Source organism: Panthera tigris, chromosome D2 (assembly GCF_018350195.1).
Source record: "Panthera tigris isolate Pti1 chromosome D2, P.tigris_Pti1_mat1.1, whole genome shotgun sequence".
NCBI lineage: Eukaryota > Metazoa > Chordata > Mammalia > Carnivora > Felidae > Panthera > Panthera tigris.
In genome coordinates, this window is record NC_056670.1 from 32,746,506 (window position 1) to 32,766,787 (window position 20,282).

At 38.2% G+C, this 20,282-nt stretch overlaps 1 protein-coding gene across 9 annotated transcripts in view; it reads left to right on the forward strand.

Moving 5' to 3' along the window:
- The window catches only part of MCU (mitochondrial calcium uniporter), a 205,605-nt gene that overhangs the window by 35,006 nt on the left and 150,317 nt on the right, over positions 1-20,282 (forward strand). The window lies entirely within an intron of this gene.

Sequence of the window (20,282 nt, forward strand, 5' to 3'; positions counted from 1 at the left end):
TTTTTTAAAGTGCACCACTTGGGGTGCCTGGGTGGCTCAGGTCATGATCTGGCAGTCGTGAGATTGAGCCCCACATGGGGTTCTGCACTGACAACGTTGAGCCTGCTTGGGATTCTCTCTCTCTCTCTCTCTCTCTCTCTCTCTCTCTGCCCCTCCCTTACTTCCTCCCTCTCTCTCTCTCTCTCTCTCTCTGCCCCTCCCTTACTTCTTCCCTCTCCTTCCCGTCCTCTCTCTCTCTCTCTGCCCCTCCCTTGCTCCCCCCCCAATATATAAACAAACATTTTTAAAAAAGACAATCCTATCAGTAATGAATGAAGGTTATAGTTTCCTTGCTCCTCACCAATACTTGTTATTGTCTTTTTTATTGTAGCCATCCTAGTGGGTGTGAAGTGGTAACTCATTGTGGTTTTAATCTGCATTTCCTAATGACTAATGATGTCAAACATACTTTGATGTGCTTATTAGTCATTTGTATATCTTCTTTGGAGAAATGCCTATTCAAATCCTTAGCCCATTTTAAATCAGGTTGTCTTTCTGTTGAGTTGTAAGAGTTGAGGCATCTTTTTTAAGCTTTTCTTTTTCATTATGAATCTATCATTTCAAATTGATAACTCAGAGTCTTTTTTTAAATGTTTATTCTTGAGAGAGAGAGAGAGAGAGAAAGAGAGAGAGAGAACAAGCAGGGAAGGGGCAGAGAGAGGGAGACACAGAATCCGAAGCAGGCTCCAGGCTCTGAGCTGTCAGCACAGAGTCCGACATGGGCTCGAACTCACAAACTGCGAGATCATGACCTGAGCCGAAGTCGGACGCTTAACTGACTGAGCCACCCAGGCACCCCTCAGAGAGTTTTTTTTCCAAAGAAGGCAGTCATGTGCCCTTTTCAGTATTCTTTAGTTTTTTTAAGTATTGGTCATAAAGGGAGTAAAAGTCATGTTGTTAAAAAATTGAAATGGAAGTTGTTGATGTATGAAGACAGATAAGTGGAAGAAATTGCAAAGGGCTACTAATATAGATCAAATGTGATAGGATCTGGTAAATGGAATTAAATCCCTTTAATTCCTATGGAAATCTGATTGAGCAGGAAAACCACAGCTACTAAATGTGTCGAACAAAGGCTGTTGGCTTCTGGAACACTCCTTAAGCACTCTCTCTCACCAGGTTTTAAGAAATATTTGTACCTAGTATTGCAAGGTTTTGCACATAACATTTAGATTATATATTTGTTTTACCCTCCCTCAAAAGGAATTTGGGCATTCAAAGAATTCATAACTGGTTTAACTGGATCGTGAGAATGGTTTACGTAGCTGTCATATGTGCCATGTTTTGTAGTCAAATGAAGGCTACTGTTAAATATATTCTTAGCTTGATTAAATTATAGGAGGGAGCTTCCATGAGACCAAATTGCTCTTTTGATTTTTTTCCTTACATTTAGTGGGTTTAATATGGATGTAATCTTTTGGTAAGAGCATTTATACTCTTTATTAATTTTATATTTATTGATATTAAATGGAAAACTAAAATAGAATCTATAAGGAGTGCTGAGAGAAAGGTAGAAGAGTTGAAAAGAGCACAGGCTTTGGTGCCAGACTAGGTTTCAAAATGTACCGTTTCCTCCTTGGGTGACCTTGAACAAACAACCTTAATCTCTCTCTCTCTCTTTTTTTAAATTTATTTTTGAGACAGAGAGAGACAGAGCATGAGCGGGGGAGGGGCAGAGAGACAAAGAGACACACACACACACACACACACACACACACACACACACACACACACACAGAATCAGAAGCAGGCTCCAGGTTCTGAGCTGTCAGCTCAGAGCCCAACGTGAGGCTTGAACTCACAGACTGTGAGATCATGCCTGAGCTGAAGTCAGATGCTTAACCGACTGAGCCACCCAGGCACCCCCACCTTAATCTCTTGAAACATCAGTCTTCTCATCTTTAAAATGAGATGGATAAAGTCTACCTTGAAAGATTGTGGTGAAGATAAAATGAAATTGATGTGTCTGGGTGGCTCAGTTGGTTAAGTATCCAACTTTTGGTTTTGGCTCAGGTCATGATCTCACAGTTTGTGAGTTCGAGCTCTGCACTGGGCTCTGTGCTGACAGTGTGGAGCTTGCTTGGGATTCTCTCTCCCTCTCTTTCTGTCCCTCCGGCATCTCTCTCTCTCAAAATAAATCAACTTAAAAGATAAAATGAGATAATGTATGAAAAGTATATATAGGCTAGTGCTTCATAGGCACTCAGTCAATTTTACCTGGTGAAACAATATATGTTTCAAATATATATATATACACACACACACACACATATGTATATATATATATATATATTTGTGTGTGTGTATATATATATATTATATATATATATAATATATATATTGGGTGAAAGGTGAATTTAAATAGTCTCATTTAGCTTAAATTGGAGCATCTACTCAATATTGACAAGCCTTTCTGAAAATGTAATTTCACAGAAGGTAAACAAAGCAACCTGGGACCTATTTTTTAAACTTAAGAACATTTTTAAGTTTATTTTTAAAAATTTATTTTGAAAGAGAAAGTGGGGGTGCAGAGAGAGAATTCCAAGCAGGTTCTGCACTGTCAGCTCGGGCTTGAACTCACAAACCATGAGATCATGACTAGAGCTGAAATCGTGAGGCAGATGCTTCACCCACTGAGCCACTCAGGCACCCCTTAATTTTTTATTATAATGGTAAAATATGCTTGTTGAAGAAAATTTAGAAATTACTTTGGAAGTTACATTTAAAAAATTTAAAAAGAAATGGTTATCTGTGAATAGAGACTTACTGTGGGAATGTGGTTCAAGAAGGAAAGAAAACCCTTAAAAGCACATGGTGACAATGTTAATTGGAAATTATGAGTAAGAACCAGAGGAGGGTCCTTTAAAGACCGATGCATGCTGCAAAAGAGATTCTTTGCTTTACTCAGATCTAAAACAGACATTTACAGAAGGCCAGTGAGGAGGGTATATACTCAAGAGTGACCTTGGAGTATTAGCAGAATGAGCTTAAAATGAGATGAGGCTTTGGGGAGCCTGGGTGGCTCAGTAGGTTAAGTGTCTGACTTTGGCTCAGGTCATGGTCTCACAGTTGGTGAGTTTGAGCCCTGCATCAGCTCTGTGCTGACAGCTCAGAGCCTGGAGCCTGCTTCGGATTCTGTGTCTTCCTCTCACGCTGCCCCTCCCCCACTCACAGTCTGTCTCTTTCTCTTTCAAAAATAAATATTCAAAAAAGTTTTTAAAAAGTGTGATGAGGCTTCTAAAGTTACTAAGACAACAAAAACGTATTTTAAAACTGTGGACTGATGGGAATAGGTAAGGATAGGCTTGCTACTCTTATTTAATGGTGATAAAACAGATGGCAATGAAAGCACAGCTTGCCTCCTGTTCACATTTCCAGTGAAGAACCTCTTTTGACTTGAAGGATGAAAAATGACACCAATAAAGGATAGTCTAAGTCTGGGAAGGAGAAGAACCTACAAGGGAGCATAGAATTATCCCAGAAAAAAAAAAAGTACGTGGTACTCAGAACTTTTTGTATATATGAGATTATTTGTGGTCTTTGAGAAACCTTAGAAAACAAGAGAAGTACAGGACTGGCAAATTGAAGATGGGTCTTGTGAAAAAGAGGAGAAAGTACATTTGTAGTTGAAAGAAAGACCAATGATATAGGCAGGATTCAAGAATAGATGATTCATTTTTTTTAATGTTTATTTATTTTTGAGACAGAGAGAGACAGAGCGTGAGTGGGGGAGGGGCAGAGAGAGAGGGAGACACAGAATCTGAAACAGGCTCCAGGCTCTGAGCTGTCACCACAGAGCCCGACGCAAGGCTCGAACCCACGAACCGTGAGATCATGACCTGAGCCGAAGTCGGACGCGTAACCGACTGAGCCACCCAGGCGCCCCTCAAAGAGGGTTTTAAACATTGTAAACCTTTTTCTAAATAAGATGTGATAGTAGGAGTTGAGTGAAATGCTGTATCCGTGCTCATATAGTAGCCACTAGCCACAGGTGACCTGAAATGTGCCTAGTTCAAATCGACATGCCCTGGAACTGTGAACGATGGGAGGCCACTGAGTGCAATGATCAAGGAAAAGTTCTTGAGACATTCTATGGGTAAAAAGGTACTTTTATTATAGCACAGGGACAGGACCCAGGGGCAGAAACAGCTGTACTGAGATTGTGAGGAGTGACTGGTTGTATATTTCAGGTTCGTGGAGGGAAGGGGGCAGACATAACATAAGTTTCTAAGCAATTTCTGTTTGTTGAAAGTAGAGCCTGCTGGACCTTGAAGATCTGGCTATTTGTGCAGATGAGGTTGCTTTTAGTCTTTAATGAAACACCAACATTAAGGCAGCCATGGTTCGTTCCATAAGTAAAGTCACACTCTGCACGCCTTAGGGATTTATCAGTGAGCTGCAGGTCATAAGGAGATTTAATTTTAGCTACCATTCTCTTGCCTTGTTCTCCTCATCATAAATTACATGTCAGATTATTTACCTGTTGAAATAATATTTTGGACATGTGTTAAATAAAAATATATTATTAAAATTAATTTTACCTTTAAAAATTGTTTATTAATGTGGCTACTTGACTATTTAAAATTACATATATGGGGGCACCTTAGTGACTCAGTCAGTTAAGTGTCCAACTCTTGATCTTGGCTCAGGTCATGATCTCTCACAGTTTGTGAGTTCGAGCCTAGAGTTGACGGTATGGAGCTTGCTTGGGATTCTCTCTCTCCCTCTCTTCCTGCCCCTCCCCCATTTGTTCACATGTGCATTTGCTCCCTCTCTCTCTCTCTCTCTCTAAATAAATAAATAAACTTTATATATGTAGCTTACATAATTCTGTTGGAAGTTTTGGACAGCGCTGTGCTTTGAGTGTATAAATAGTTACTAAGATATTTTTGAAAAAATTTAAAGTACTGGATATTTAACTAGGCTTAAAATAATTTCCTTGCAAACAGGTGGAGGGGAAATGAGGATTTTACATCTCCCAATTAAATGGACTTAGAGCTAGGTAAATAACTATAGAATTCAAATAAAAAGAATGCATGTTTAATGGTGGGATAGAGTGACACATTAACAGGAGACAGTGGGAAAATGATAGTAATAGGCAGACACTATGCTTTGCCATCTTTTGTTTAGCATTAAAAAAATTTTTTTTAATTAAACTTTTAATTTTGAGGTAATTGTATAGACTCACATGCAATTGAAAGAAATAATGCAGTAAGATCCAGTGTGCCCTTTAGCCATTGGTAACATTTTGTGAAACTATAGGACACTATCACAGGATATTGACATTGATAAAATTCACATAAAAAAAAAGTTCTGGTATATTTAAGTATATCTCTACACCCAACATGAGGCTTGAACTTACTACCCCAGAGGTCAAGAGCCGCATGCTCTACTGACTGAAGCAGCCAGGTGCTCCTACAGATTGTATTAGATTTTCTCGGTTTTACTTCTGCTCATTGATTGATTGATTGATTGTGTGTGTGTGTGTGTGTGTGTGTATTTCATTCTGTGCAATTTTGTTACATGTGTTGGCTTCTGTCTCCAACACCACAGTCAAGATACAGAACAAGTCTGTTACCACAGGGATCCTTCTTGTCCTCTTACAACTACATTCATCTTTTCTCTCCCCAGTCTCTAACCACTGGCAACAACTAATCTGTTCTCCATTTCTATAGGTTTGTCATTTCAGTAATGTTAAATGAATGGAGTTCTATAGTAGGTATGTAACCTTTTGAAATTGGCTTCTTTTCTGTCAGCATGTATCAATAATTCATTCCTTTTTTCTTTATTGTGGTAAGGTAAACATAACATAGTATTTATTTGAACCATTTGTAAGTATACAATTCAGTAGCATTAAATATATTCACAGTGTTGTGTAGCCATCACCACTAACCCATTACTGCTATACCTAAAATATTTTCATCATCTCCCAAAATACTCTGTGCCAGTTAAACAATAACTTTCTCTCCTCGCAGCCCTTAGTAACCTCTAGTCTTCCTTCTGTCTCTATGAATTTTTCTATTCTAGGTGCCTCACATAAGAGTAATCATACAATATTTGTTCTTCTGTGTTTGGCTTATTTCACTGAGCAAGGTGTTCTCAAGGTCCATCCATGTTGTAGCATATCTCAGAATTTCAGTTCTTTTTATAAGTTGAGTCATATTTCAGCACGCAACATTTTTATTAATAACGTGGATGAAATATCGATGATTTGCTTTGCAAATCCATACATGACTTGAAGCTGGCAATGATAAGTTGTATAGTTAATGTGTTATTTTTTCAGAACAGAGATTGAAAATAGTTATTTTAGACTGAAATGGACTAAACCAATCAAGCTTTATTGAATACTGATAAGCACAAAGTTCTACATATGATTCTAAAAATAAGTGTTACTGGGGCACCTGGGTGGCTCAGTCAGTTGAGTGACTGACTTCGGCTCAGGTCATGATCTCATGGTTTTTGAGTTTGAGCCCTGCGTCGGGCTGTGTTTCCCTCTCTCTCTGCCCCTCCCCCACTCATGCTCTCTGTCTCAGAAATAAATAAACATTAAAAAAAAATTTAAAAAGTGTTACTGTAGATGATTGTGATGTAGTTTAACAGTAGATAACATGAAAAATACTGGGGGTGGGAGTGGAGTGGTGGTGCATGTTCAATGTGAGTCCACAGTGTAATTTGGGCTCTGTTAATAGAAGCATAGTGTCCAGAATAAGTACTATGATTGTTTCAGACTACTGTGTTCATTTCTGGGTACCTGATTTTATGGGTGCACATTTAAAAACAGATATATTCAAGACAGAAACTGGGATGATCTGACAGCAAGACAACAGCCACTCAGGTAGTCACGTCCTAGTCTAAGGATTTGTTCAAGTCGAGTCTGGCGAAGCATTTGGCAGGGACATTGTAAAAAGTGTTTTAGTACTTTTAGGAGAGTGGGGATGGAGAAGATGCTCTGTTATACCTATTATCTTTGTAGCTCTTCAGCCCTGAGGTTTGGTAATTATAGAGCATTGTAGACCACTGGGGTCTAAACTGTTGACAGTGGTTGTCCCTGAAGGATGAGATTGCAGGGGACTGTCACATTCCATGTCATGTATATCTGTGTTTAATTTTAGTTTTTACATTGAGTACATACTGCTCTATTTAAAAAAAGTGGGGGGGGGGGGCAAAGGGGTAAAGAAATATTCTTGTTTTGCATATCAACATAGTTTAATACTTTAATTCTAGAAAATTAAAAAATAACAGTGAATTAATATAAACATTTTTTGTGTTTATAGCCCTTTGCATGTATTGAGAGATGTGTATACAAATGGAGGTTGGATATATGAATATCTTGTGCTTTTGGAAGAGTGCTTTGCTTAATATTTGCCTATATTCCTTTTAGTAGTTCTCTGGATGGTGACAATGAAATTTAGTTGGGCTTTGTCAGATTATTCTACATCCTCAGATTTACCTCCAGTCCCAGGTTTGGATTATGAGATAACTAAAAAGTAAGATTCTGACTAATTTCTCTGATTCATTTTCTCCCCCCACCCCCCACATTAAGTACTGCTGCCTAGTTAGTACCCCTGTACTCACAAAGACTCTCAGTTCTACAAGGAAGTGAGAGCGGAAAAAATTGTTGCATTCTCTTAGGAAAATATTTCCTTCTAACCCAGACATTTTTTGTTTTCCCTCAGATGGTTTTATTTTATCCCCCAGAGACAACGGTTGGCCCTTTATGCTTGTTGGGAAAGAAGGATCATAGCCAACATTTGCTTCCTGGAGATGTTCAGGAGAAATGTTGCTAAGCTGCATGAGTAAACAGGTTGTAAACAAAAATTCTGAGCCAGACCTACTCGCCCCATTGTTAATCAATCAGTGAATTTTAGCTTCGGGTGCTAATGATTTAAATGCTATAGTTCTCTCATCTACTTTTAAAATCTGTAACACTTGTCATTGAAGAGTTTTATTACTATCCTTCCTTTGCCTTAGCTTGGTAGTGCCCACCAGTGTAAATGGTGGACAATCTTGGATATTATTGCTTGATGTCGACATGAAGCTATTCAATATTTCAGACAGTAGTGTGGGGAGAAATGGTTCTGTTGGCACGTGGTCAAAGAGCCGTCCCAGACTGGTTGCTCTCGGTGTTTATAATAGGTTTCTACGAGAACTTGTTTATATTTGCTGCAGTGTCACTCAAAGCTTCTTAGTCTCGTTAGTCAAGCGTGTAGGTCATATGATGACTTGTGGATTATACTCTAAGTGGGCACACACGTTTTTCTTGAAAATAACTCCTAACTCGCTTTCTCCAAACTTCAGAAATTCTTCTGTTGGTACCATAGAAGTGGTGTAGTTCATACTCTTCAGTCATGAGTTTGCACTCTCGGAGGTCTTAAGGTGGAACTGTGTCTTGGAGGTAAGAGCACAAATTAAGACTGATCACTAATGTAATAGCAGGAACTTTCTGTTAGAGCAGTATAGAAACGTAAGTGATAAAACAGATGTGCAGAAACCTCAACTCAAGCAATACTTACTTAAAAAAAAAAAAAAAAAAAAAAGAACCAACCTTCCATGTAAAAGTCTCACATTGCTAGGCCTTGGCCTTAGACCTCAAAGGGCACATAACCTAATTGTGAGAGATTGCTATTTTAGAACTTGAGAGGATACGGAAAGCTGCCCCATGTGAATTCCTTAGGAGGAAAGTTGTCAGTGTTTCCCCTTTTTTTGGACCTGAATTTCAGGAGTGGGCTGTCCCTATGTACAGGTGCAGCAAGCTGTTGATTGCATCCCTGGCAACTCCTCATTCTCTGACTCTCAGTGGGCATAGGAGTAGTGATGAGCGGTGGCAGGGACAGTGGTTATCTTTAGGTACAGTTGTTACTTTAGTAGTTGGACTTGCAGGCTTCTAGGAGTTAGTGCTGCTGGAGAAATCCTGTAATGACTTAAAACAATGAGAAAGCCTCCACTGGAACTGGGGACAGAGTTAACATCACTACAAATAAAAACCACTGGAAAAGCTTTCTAGTTCTGGTGATGGAATAAAGCTTGTAATTACAGTAATCAGAAAGTTTATTTGAGGAAGATAGAAGTGGAATTGGCATGAAGTTATATGAATAAGTACCCTGGGGGCACTGAGAAATTCCTCCCACTCATCCCTCCTTAGTTACACGACCAACAAATCAAAAATAGCCTCGTGGAGTGAGGGGTAGATTCAGTCTTCCATAGTAATGTGTACCCTACATGCCGGGTTTAGCTTTTGGATTGAGCAACCATAGAAAAGACTACTTTTTCCTCTGGTTTGTGCTGTTTGTTTTAGATAAAATGGGGCAAAAAAGACAAAGCCTTTTTAGAAAGCTTATGCTAAGCAAGGAAATGTGGATTCTTAATTATCTTGAAAAAGGAAATGCTGAGTACTGATAACCATGATGTTGACATCCTAGCCTCATCTTTCAATAGTTAAGGGTTATAAATAACATAAGGAAATGTTATGTGAAACTTAGAATTTCTTATCTGTGGAAATTCTGTATTTGGCACATGGTTTTTAGTGGTCATTCTTTTGCTTAAAATCCTTTGCTGCCTGTTGCCTGGAGAATAAAGCTTAAAATCCCTATATTTTGGGATTAAAAGTCCTTTATGGTTTGCACCCAGTCTATTCTTCCAAGTTCTTCCTTTTTCCTCCTATCTTTTTGCAACCTAGGCTTTTTGCTGGGCTAGTTTCCTGAGACATGCCTTATGGTTCTTTGTTCACTGCTTTTGCGAGGTATCCTCCTGACCCTTTCTACTGGCCAAAGTGCTATTCATTTTTTAAGGCTCCAGCTCTTGTGTTTCATCTTTGTTTTTTGTTTTTGTTTTTGTTTTTTAATGTTTATTTACTTTTGTGAGAGAAAGTGAGAGAGTACATGGGCACACAAGTGGGGGAGGGGCAGAGAGAGAGGGAGACACAGAATCCAAAGCAGGCTCCCGGTTCCCAACTGTCCCTTGGGTTTCAGTTTTGTATTCAGCTAGAGCCAAAAGTGTGTTTAGTATTAGAAAGTAAGTGCTATGTAGGGGCGCCTGGGTGGCTCATTCCGTTAAGCGTCCAACTTCAGCTCAGGTCATGATCTCACAGTTTGTGGGTTTGAGCCCCACGTCGGGCTCTGTGTTGACAGCCCAGAGCCTGGAGCATGCTTCAGATTTTGTGTCTCCCTTTCTCTCTGCCCTTCCCCCACTTGCGCTCTGTTTCTCTCTATACCTCAAAAATAAACATTAAAAAAATTTTTAAAAAAAGAAGAAGGTAAGCAATGTGTATACTTACCCTTAGGTTTGCATTACATGTTACAGTGATGTGCTGCATGTGGTTAGATGCACAAGACATTATAATGAAATTACTGAAGTAGGAACTATAAGTTGGAGTATCGAGGTGTACTTTACCTTAAAACCTTTTTGAGTACCAGTGAGTAGTCAACTAATTGCCAAAAAAGAGAAGGGTGGAATGTCCAGTATGCACTGCAGTGAAGTTTATATTCAGAATTGAGGTAGACCATTCCCTTTTATACACCTTTAAAATAACATTTGGAATTATGCTTCGAATAATTTGATTCTTATTAAATTGTATGTTTCAAATAGGATTTTTTTAAAAAGTCTAAGTGTTGGGAACTGGAAGAGTGATTAAAGTTAGACTGTGTGTGTGTGTGTGTGTGTGTGTGTGTGTGTGTGTGTGTTGAATTTTAACTAAGGAGAATTGCAGTTCTAGGTGAATGTAGCATTTTAATAGCCTTCCTTGCAGCAATCCTCCAAGCTTCTCTGTTTATGAAATAGAGAAGAGTTTTCCATTTTAAGGAAAGCCAACTTCTTATATATATATATATATATATTTCTTTTGAATAAATATATATTTATATATATATAATAAATATATATATATTATATATATATAATAAATATATATATATTATATATATATAATAAATATAATATAAATATAAATATAAATAAAAAAATATATATATATTTCTTTTGAAAGAGAGAGAGAGAACAGCAGAGGGGCAGAGAGAGAGGGAGAGAGAGAATCCAAGCAGGCTCCGCACTGCCAGCACAGAGCTAAATGCGGGGCTTGAACACACGAACTGTGAGATCGTGACCTGAGCCAGAACCAAGAGTTGGACACTTAACCAGCTGAGCCACCCAGGTGCCCTTATAGAAGGCCAACCTCTTATGTTCCTGTTGTCTTTTTGTGGGTGTAGGGCTTGGGGTTATGTGGTTGTTCAGCTCCTTTCTCCTTAAAGTGGGTTTATTATATGAAGTTAGCCAGCGAAGACTTTTACTGTTACTCTGCTTTGATACTGTCAGTGTTTTTTCACTTTGCTGTATATCAATAATAACTCTCTTGCTTACTGTTCTGTGGCCACCTGGAAGAGTTTTTTCATCATGATCTTTCCCTTCTAGTATGAGGCTTCCTCTTTCATTACCGCAAAATAGGAAACTCCATAGTTTGTGGCTGATCGTAACAGTTAAATGACAGAATATCCGATTAGGAATGGTTCCCAACACTCTTCCCCACCAAAGGAATGGTTTTCCCAAAACAAAACTTCTTATTTATCAGGAGTTTTTTGTTTTTTGTTTTTTTGTTGTTGTTGTTTTTTGTTTTGGAATTTCTTGAATAACCAAGCTTCAAAATTGTGATTTTTAGTTCTGCATTTCTCTCTGACTTCTGACTTCTCTATCTTTATTTTACGTGTTACTTGTTTTCTTTACGTGTTACTTGTTTATTTTACGTGTTACTCAACTCCAGTGAGGTCATTAAAGCTAGTGTAATACAAGGGTGAGTTCAAACCAACAGGTACCATGAGTCATTTGCTCCTTTGCTGGGCAGCCAGCATGCGCTGTTAGGTGTGGTTGTATCTCTTAAATGAACTGTCAGGACAGATCCTTTAATCCCGTTGTGTCAGTGGGGAGATGACAGCATGGTTCCTAGAGAAGGGCTTCTAGATCTAATAGGCAAGGACTTAGTGGATGTAGAAAAAGATTCTAGCTATATTTGGCATCATGTAGGCTATTGCAACATACTTCAATAGTTGTTAATAAAATATTAATGCACTTACTCATATATTTAATTGTAAACACAGTTAAGAATCTTTTCCCCTTTCAGATACAACAGTTAATGAGTTTAGTAATTAATTGAACTTTTGGGAAAGTAGCATTTAATTGACCATGACTAAATATAGGTTTCAATAGGCATAAGTAAATTGTGTCAAAAATATGCCCCTGTTCACTCTCAACAATAGCCAAATTATGGAAAGAGCCTAAATGTCCATCAACTGATGAATGGATAAAGAAATTGTGGTTTATATACACAATGGAATACTACGTGGCAATGAGAAAAAATGAAATATGGCCTTTTGTAGCAACATGGATGGAACTGGAGAGTGTGATGCTAAGTGAAATAAGCCATACAGAGAAAGACAGATACCATATGGTTTCACTCTTATGTGGATCCTGAGAAACATAACAGAAACCCATGGGGGAGGGGAAGGAAAAAAAAAAAAAAAAAAAAAGAGGTTAGAGTGGGAGAGAGCCAAAGCATTAGAGACTGTTAAAAACTGAGAACAAACTGAGGGTTGATGGGGGGTGGGAGGGAGGGCAGGGTGGGAGGGAGGGCAGGGTGGGTGATGGGTATTGAGGAGGGCACCTTTTGGGATGAGCACTGGGTGTTGTATGGAAACCAATTTGACAGTAAATTTCATATATTAAAAAAAAAAAAATATGCCCCTGTGATTTTAAAGACATTCACTGTGAAGGATAAACATATAGAAACAGTCTTCTTTTGAAAGTGGAAGGTGTTTTGAAAGCGGAAGATGTACGAAGAGGCATCTGTACCATGAGAGGGGGTATTCATGTCCCCTGTGGCCAGTGTCACTGCTGTTGGCATTGCCTGTGCCATGCTTCCAAGTTGACTGTGGCTTGCAGATTATTTGTATCTTAAGCTTTTATTGGATAAGTCTTTTAGATTCCCCTTGTTCCTATTTTTTCTGTGTACTCTACCCATCTTTGTCATCATAGGGGTTCTTCAGACTTGCAGTTTTATTTTATTTATACCTGGTTGTATTACCTGACAGTGGTTTTTCCTCAGAGATTCTCAGCTCTTTTATATACATTTCAGTCATATTGTAGATTTCTAGGTCTTTGGTTAAGTAAATAATGCTCACGGTAAATAATACGGTTCTTTCAGTGGCAACCTATTGGTCACCACTGGTTAATGTTTTTGTTTATAAACTAATAATCCTGGTTTTCATGGGTTCATTAAGTGCTTGCCTGTTCATTGACCCGGGTGACTGGGTGAGAACTGGACCTAGTAAAGTTCACATAGGACATAGTGAAAGGTAAATCAGATGTGCATTTTGCCCAACTTCCGCACATATAGCTATGTCTAATAATGAAGAGGCATTATTTTTTTTAAGAGCCATTAATTTCAAAAGAATATGTTGCCCATGGGCAGGACTTGGACTATGGATAAATTGTAGGGTTTTATTTTTACCCACTGGTGAAGAAAGAGAGCACCACAGAACACAAGTTAGGAAAGGTCTTTCTCTTGAAGATGTAGTTAGATGTAGTTAGATATACTTCCATGTGCTCTTGGGGCAACTTCTGAGCTGATTTTTAGTTAGTGCAAAGCTATAAATTCTACTGAGTATTTTATTCAAGGCAGGAAGTCAGGGAAAGGGAGGGAAACAAGTACCTTAAATTTGGTTTGGGGATCAAATGGGTATGTATGTTGGAGGTGGCGAGGGAGGCAGAGAGGGAGTGTGCCATTTGGACAACACGTTGTATTTATGGCTTTGTCTAGTGATTAGCAGGCTACAGAAAGGATTCTAGAGCCACTGTAATACAAGCATTTTATGAGGGGGAGATGATAAACTTAACTATAATTAATTATAATTCCTTAACTATAATTCCTTTATTGATTCAGCAGATACTTAATACTGAGTACCAACTGTGTTATCAGGCATTGTTCTAATCATTGAAAGCACTTTTTGTTTATGGTGTAAGCTTTATGATGTAAATTACCATACTATGAACTTAGAAGCAAATGAAAGAAACTTTAAAAAAAATAAAAATTCATTTTGCAGGGGCATCTGGGTGGCTCATTTGGTAGAGCATCTGACTCTTGATTTTGGCTCAAGTCATAAAAAAAATTCATTTTGCATTATCACCTAGAGGGGTGGTATTATTGGATGTTCTTCATGGAAGAGTAGCTACGAAGAAATCATGGAAGATTTGGTATGTGCATGATAGAATTTGAGACAATTAATTAGGCTTGAAAATGACCTTTGTTCTATGTTTTACTTCTTTACTTCTTTTTATGTTCTTTGTTTTACTTCTGTTTGAAGTTCTTTTGATGCGTGGTGACAGCTGATTCTGAAAAGCTGAACATGGTACTGTTCTACAGTATAATTAAACTCTGCAGCTCTTTCCAGTAATCCAGCCATTTGGTTTTGTTGTTGTTGTTTGTTTTGTTTTGTTTTAATTTGAGAGGGGGGTGGGGTAGAGAGAGAGAAAGAGTGAGCAAGGGAGAGGAGCAAAGGGAGAGAAAATGAGAATCTTAAGCAGGCTCCACACTCAGGGCAGAGTCTGACACAGGGCTCGATCCACAACCCTGGGATCATGACCTAAGCTGAAATCAAGAGTTCGACGCTCAACCAACTGAGCCACCCAGGCGTCCCAGGCATTTGTGTTTTGTAGGTTATGCTGTAACTCATCGTTTTCATTTCTCCCCCTTGACAGTGTTATATATTTATATATTTTGTTTCTTTTGATACTTGAAAATTATTTTGGGGTGCCTGGGTGGCTCAGTCAGTTGAGCATCTGACTCTCTATTTTGGCTCAGGTCTTGATCCCAGGGTTGCGGTACCAAGTCCCGAGTAGGGCTTTGCACTGAGTGTGGAGTCTGCTTAAGATTCTCTCTTTTTCCCTCTCTCCTCTGCCCCACTCCCCTGCTTGCTCGCTCTCTCTCTCTCTCTCTCCAATAAAATTAAGAAAAGAAAAGAAAATTATTTTAACCCAATCCCTATTTAACCCACCTTTAATATGGGAAGTATTATTTATTTATTTATTTATTTATGTTATTTTATTTTTAAACATTTTTTTTAATGTTTATTTATTATTGAGAGACAGAGAGACACAGAGCATGAGCAGCGGTGGGGTAGAGAGAGGGGAGACACAGAACCTGAAGTAGGCTCCAGGCTCTGAGCTGTCAGCACAGAGCCCGGCGCGGGGCTCGGACTCATGAACTGTGAGATCATGACCTGAGCTGCAGTCAGTCGCCCAACCGACTGAGCCACGCAGGCGCCCCTGGGAAGTATTTTTTATATATGCTATAATTTTTTGTATATGTTATGTAATAAATGTATCTTTTGGCTTCATTTTTTCTATTCTAGATCCAAAGCAGTTTTTTGGGTTGGTTTGTTTTAAGATTTTTGGATGGTTAACATTAGTGGTGTTATGATATCCCTACTTAGTGACAGACTGAGTGTAGACTTTGTTCAGTGGGCTGACTTCATTCTGCCAAGTAGCTCCTTAAATCCAGAGAGTTTGGTGAGGGAAGAAAATGTTAGAATTTTTGACTGACTGGTCACAACTTTGGGACAGAACATGAAATAGCAAGACTGGTGGTTTCTCAGTCATAAACCCATTTTCCTTTCCTTTTCTTTTCTTTTCTTTTTTTTTTTTTTTTAAACGTTTATTTGTTTTTGAGACAGAGAGAGACAGAGCATGAATGGGGGAGGGTCAGAGAGAGAAGGAGACACAAAATCTGAAACAGGCTCCAGGCTCTGAGCTGTCAGCACAGAGCCCGACACGGGGCTCGAACTCATGGACCGCGAGATCATGACCTGAGCTGAAGTCGGACGCTCAACTGACTGAGCCACCCAGGCACCCCCATTTTCCTTTCTTAACACACCAAATTTCTTTGAGCTGCATTGCAGACTTCTTTCTGCCATACCTATTCCTGAAGTTTTGCTGGAGATTATTATAGAAATGTTCAGACAGCCCTCTGGATCAGCAAATTGTCCCCATATCACCAGTTGAGATTTCATATCTTCTCTTAATTTTTGGGTGTTTAGTGTAGGATAGAATTTTCTCTCCTTAAAAAGTGACCTGACCCTCTTCTTCTGGCTTTATGTAACAATATTTGCAAAGAAGTATTTCATATTATAAAATTGTTTATGTGGTTGGTCTATATGAGTTTTTAAAAACTATAAAATTGAAAGTCTTATGATCAATTTAGATCAAAACAGTTTAATTCATTTCTTTTTTAAGTAAGCATGTTTATTTTTAAAGACTCAAAGTCTGTGTTTACCTAAAGTATACTTACTTTCCTTCCAATGGAGTAAATAGTACTTAATATTTTGTATATAAACAGCTACCATAGTATGTTAATTTTGTCACAAGGACTTGGCAAACAGATGTTTTGTAAAACAGCATATCCTTACAGCACAACTTTTTCAGTGAGGACGTTTTTGCTTCTCTTTAAGTTTTTTACTGTACCACACACATGGCCAGTGTTTCTTTACATGGCCAGAATTTCTCACTATCATAGTCTTAGTGGCTTCCTGTGAAAGTCTGTAGTCACACTTGGCTGAGTAGCTGTTAAAAAATTTTTTTAGGGGCGCCTGGCTGGCTCAGTTGGTGGAGCATGTGACTCTTGATTTCAGGGTTGTGAGTTCAAGTTCCACACTGGGTGTGAAGCCTACTTAAAAAAAATTATTGTTCTAAAATATACATGTTAACCATTTTAAATTCACAATTCGATGACATTAGGTACATTTACATTGATGTCAACCATTACCACTATCCATCTCCAGAACTTTTGCATCTTCCATACTAAGAAGCTTTTTTTTTTTTTAAGTTTATTTTTTTAGTAATCTCTACACCTGACATGAAGCTCGAACTCACAACCCTGAGATCAAGAGTTGTATGATCTTCTGACTGAGTCAGCTAGGCACCCCCGGAGTAGTATTTTTAATGTTTTTGGTGGTAGGGCATCCCATCTGGTTCTTTCTGTGTTTTGTTTTCTTGCATCAAGTTTTTCTTTGCAGTCTTACACCACTGTGCATATTTCCCCTCTTCTCATTTTATTCACTCAAGAAATATTTATTGAGCACCTTATGTGTATGTGGTAGGGCTTGGAACCTAGTGATGTAACTGTTACCTATAATGTTCAAATACAGAACTATCTGATACTAGCCACACTAGCTTTGCTGTAGTTTTTCAAAATTCAAAAAGATAAAGCCTCCATGGGAATACTTGAATTATGGCCAGACTTGAAAGGAAAAAAAGATACTTGAGTAGGAGCTCCAAGTCACATCACATATCTGGAGAATCCAAAAGATTTTCTGTGGTTGTGAAAAAAAGTTATTGTACACTGTTCTTGTATTTAACTTTAAATGTCAAAGAGCCATAAATGTCACCTGTATCTAGATAAATATTACCTTCCTTTTAAAGTGGATAAATAAGACTATAGAGAGATATATCATTTGAGTTATTTTTGAAGCTGTGTCTGTCCTAAGCAGTAAGTCTGAAGTCCCTTATTTTCAGGTATCCTGTTTGTTCTAGGGTATTAGTAAGACTTGAGTGTTTCAGGGGCACCTGGGTGACTCATTCAGCTAAGCATCGGACTCTTGGTTTTGGCTCAGGTCATGATCTCACGGTTTGTGAGATCAAGCCCTATGTCAGGCTCTGTGCTGACAGTATGGAGCCCACTTGGGATTGTCTCTCCCGCTTTCTGCCCCTCCCGTGCTCGTGCTTGCTCTCGCTGTCTCTCTCAAAGTAAGTACATAAATAAAAACTTAAAAAAAAAAAAAAAGACTTTAGTGTTTCAAATACCTGAAACTGCCTCCAGGAGTATATTAGTTGCTGTGTGTTTGGAGATCTCATTTTATTTTGTAATTATAATTGTGATTTCAGCAGCCATGTGAAATTTAAACAATGCAAAATTTGTTATAATTGCTACCATGTAAGGTAGGCAGGGTATGGAAAAAATAATGTCCAGGGCATGGAAAAAATAATTTATTTGAATCTTTTAATACCAATTCTGAGATAACAAAAGCTGTAGTGATTATGTAGGGGATTGGGAATGGCCTGATTTATTATCTTTTACTTAGAAGTTTGGTAAACTCTAAAAAATTTTTTTTTATTTTAACATTTATTTATTTTTGAGAGGCAGAGACAGAGCACGAGCAGGGGAAGGGAGAGTGAGAAAGAGGGAGACACAGAATCTGATGCAGGCTCCAGGCTCTGAGTTGACAGACTGACAGCAACGAGCCTGATGTGGGGCTTAGACCCACGAACCGTGAGATCATGACCTGAGCCAAAGTTGGCTGCTTAACCAACTGGGCCACCCAGGCACCCAAGAAGTTTGGTAAATTCTTAATGGTAGGTTGCTAAGCATGAAGTCAGCCTATTTGAAATTTGAAAATATAAAGGGAGTTCTGAACCTAATAGTGAAACTGTTTAGACCTTTTCAGCCTAACTCTGGAGATATGACCCAAAGCAGCTAAAAATAGAAACTAAAGGTATAAGGGGAAGTTCAGGAGCAGATGCAGGGCAAAAGCATTCTGGAATAATAGTTTGAGTTTATTTTTGTTTGAACTCAGGTTGCCTATTTGCTGCATCTAGTTTATGTTCAGGGCCTATGTTTTGCTTTCTTCTTCCACATTATATTCCTCTGTAGATACAGGTTTCCCAGACTGGGACTATGGTGTTTTGTTTTGTGTTTTAGATTCTGCATGTAAGTGATATCATATGGTGTCTGTCTTTCTCTATCTAACTTATTTCACATGGCATAATTTCTTGTGGTCACAAATGGCCAGATTCCATCTTTATTATGGCTGAGTAATATTCCCCATTGTGTGATATGTGTGTGTGTGTATACACACATTTTTTTTTTTTTTTACACCACCTCTTCTTTATCCATTTATCTACCAATGGACACTTAGGTTGTTTCCATAAGGAAACAAACAAACAAAAAAGAAATGGACTCAAATAGATGTGGTTGCCAGAGGGGAGAGAGGTGGGCCAAAAAGGTGAAGGGGATTAAGAGCTGCAGATTTCCAGCTGAAAAATAAGTAAGTCACAGGGATGGAAAGTACAGTCGTACTGATATTGCAATAACTTTGTATTGTGACAGATGGTAAACACACTTACCATGGTGAGCATTGTGTAGCGTAATGAATTATTGAATCACTGTGTTGTACACCTGAAACTAATATAACTTTTCGACTGTATTTCAGTAAAAAAGTGTGTGGTTGGTTGCTTTGGGATATTTCAGAAATTGTACAGTGTCTAGACAAATAGGAGATACTCAGTAAGTTCTTAGAGAATTAAGAATTCTTGAAACAAAAAAGTGAGGAACATTGCATGTTAAAAATATGGTGAGTTTGGCTTTGGTTTTTATTTCTTTTTAAAAATCTGTTAAGGATAATATAGTGCTAATTACTGTACAGTAACAAGGACTGTTCTCATTACAGATAACTTTGTCACTTTGACACCTGTGGTGCAATTGCAAAGCCTTTGTAACTAAGTCAGTTTTATGCCTGCTATTGTTATTATGAAAATTATTATGGAAACACATCAAAACATGGTTTATTGTAGGACTATTCAATGGAAAAATAATGCAGCCATCTATGTAATTTAAAACTTTATAGTAGTAGCCACATTAAAAAAGTAAAAAGAAACCAGTGAATTTGTATATTTTATTTTTATTATTATTTCTAATGTTTATTTATTTTGAGAGAGAGAGAGAGAGAGAGGGAATGCATATTAGCAGGTGAGGGACAGAGAGAGAGAGAGGGAGAGAGAGAATCCCAAGCAGGCTCAGTGCTGTCAGTGCAGAACCGGATGTGGGGCTCAATCTCACAAATGAGATGATCTGAGCCGAGATCAAGAGTCAGATGCTTAACCAAGTGAGCTACCCAGGAGCCCCTCTGTAATATATATTAATACAGAATATCAAAGCAATTATTTCCACATGTACTCAATATAAAAATTATTATTTATTTTACTTTTTTTGTTGTTGTACTAAGTTTTAAAAATCTTGCCACACATCTCAGTTAGGATGAGACACATTTCAAGTGGTCAGCAGAGCATGATGCTAGTGGCTTTTATAATGTACAGTGTAAGTCTATCATTTTATTCTCTTTCTCTCATCAGATTCATTACCAAGGAGTGATAGCAAGAGTATTAACTTTTCCCTGTTCAATGAACTGCCCAAAGGGTAGATGACAAGGAGA